The sequence below is a fragment of the Triticum dicoccoides genome, chromosome 2A (assembly GCF_002162155.2).
Source record: "Triticum dicoccoides isolate Atlit2015 ecotype Zavitan chromosome 2A, WEW_v2.0, whole genome shotgun sequence".
NCBI classification, from domain to species: Eukaryota; Viridiplantae; Streptophyta; class Magnoliopsida; order Poales; family Poaceae; genus Triticum; species Triticum dicoccoides.
Window position 1 is genome coordinate 99,824,089 of NC_041382.1, and position 2,290 is coordinate 99,826,378.

Sequence of the window (2,290 nt, forward strand, 5' to 3'; positions counted from 1 at the left end):
AGATACTAATCAGGTACTAAGTTTCATGATAAATTTAAGTTCAGTTAATCAAATTAATTAAAGAACTCCCACTTAGATAGACATCCCTCTAATCCTCTAAGTGATTACGTGATCCAAATCAACTAAACCATAACCGATCATCACGTGAGATGGAGTAGTTTTCAATGGTGAACATCATTATGTTGATCATATCTACTATATGATTCACGCTCGATCTTTCGGTCTCCGTGTTCCGAGGCCATATCTGTATATGCTTGGCTCGTCAAGTATAACCTGAGTATTCCACGTGTGCAACTGTTTTGCACCCGTTGTATTTGAACGTAGAACCTATCACACCCAATCATCACGTGGTGTCTCAGCACGAAGAACTTTCGCAACGGTGCATACCCAGGGAGAACACTTCTTGATAATTTAGTGAGAGATCATCTTATAATGCTACCGTCAATCAAAGCAAGATAAGATGCATAAAAGGATAAACATCACATGCAATCAATATAAGTGATATGATATGGCCATCATCATCTTGTGCTTGTGATCTCCATCTCCAAAGCACCGTCGTGATCACCATCGTCACCGGCGTGACACCTTGATCTCCATCGTAGCAACGTTGTCGTCTCGCCAAGCTTGTGCTTCTACGACTATCGCTACCGCTTAGTGATAAAAGTAAAGCATTACATCACGATTGCATTGCATACAATAAAACGACAACCATAAGGCTCCTGCCAGTTGCCGATAACTCGGTTACAAAACATGATCATCTCATACAATAAAATTCAGCATCATGTCTTGACCATATCACATCACAACATGCCCTGCAAAAACAAGTTAGACGTCCTCTACTTTGTTGTTGCAAGTTTTACGTGGCTGCTACGGGCTTAAGCAAGAACCAATCTTACCTACGCATCAAAATCACAATGATAATTTGTCAATTTGACTCCGTTTTAACCTTCGCAAGGACCGGGCGTAGCCATACTCAGTTCAACTAAAGTTGGAGAGACAGTCGCCCGCAAGCCACCTATGTGCAAAGCACGTCGGGGGAACCGGTCTCGCGTAAGCGTACGCGTAATGTTGGTCCAGGTCGTCTCGTCCAACAATGCTGCCGAACCAAAGTATGACATGCTGGTAGGCAGTATGACTTATGTCGCCCACAACTCACTTGTGTTCTACTCGTGCATATAACATCAACATAAATAACCTAGGCTCGGATGCCACTGTTGGGTTTCGTAGTAATTTCAAAAAATTTCCTACGCACACGCGAGATCATGTGATGCATAGCAACGAGGGGAGAGTGTGATCTACATACCTAGTAGATCGAAAACGGAAGCGTTTGGTTGATGTAGTCGTGCGTCTTCACGATCCAACCGATCAAGCACCGAAACTACGACACCTCCGAGTTCGAGCACACGTTCAGCTCGATGACGATCCCCGGACTCCGATCCAGCAAAGTGTCGGGGAAGATTTCCGTCAGCACGACGGCGTGGTGACGATCTTGATGCACTACAGCAGCAGGGCTTCGCCTAAACTCCGCTACAGTATTATCAAGGACTATGGTGGCTGGGGGCGCTGCACACGGCTAAGGAATAGATCACGTGGATCAACTTGTGTGTTTCTGGGGTGCCCCTGCCTCCGTATATAAAGGACTAGAGGGGGGAGGCTGGCCGGCCAAGGGTGGCGCGCCAGGAGAGTCCTACTCCCTCTGGGAGTAGGATTCCCCCCCCCCCAATCCTAGTTGGAATAGGATTCGCGGAGGGAGAAAAGAGAGAGGGGGGCCGGCCACCTCTCCTTGTCCTAATAGGACTAGGGGAGGGAGGGAGGTGCACAGCCCATCTTGGGCAGCCCCTTCTCTTTTCCACTAAGGCCCACTAAGGCCCATATAGCTCTCGGGGGGTTCCGGTAACCTCCCGGTACTCCGGTAAAATCCCGATTTCATCCGGAACACTTCCGATATCCAAACATAGGCTTCCAATATATCAATCTTTATGTCTCGACCATTTTGAGACTCCTCTTCATGTCCGTGATCACATCCGGGACTCCGAACAACCTTCGGTACATCAAAATGCATAAACTCATAATATAACTGTCATCGTAACCTTAAGCGTGCGGACCCTACGGGTTCGAGAACAATGTAGACATGACCGAGACACGTCTCCGGTCAATAACCAATAGCGGGACCTAGATGCCCATATTGGCTCCTACATATTCTATGAAGATCTTTATCGGTCAGACCATATAACAACATACGTTGTTCCCTTTGTCATCGGTATGTTACTTGCCCGAGATTCGATCGTCG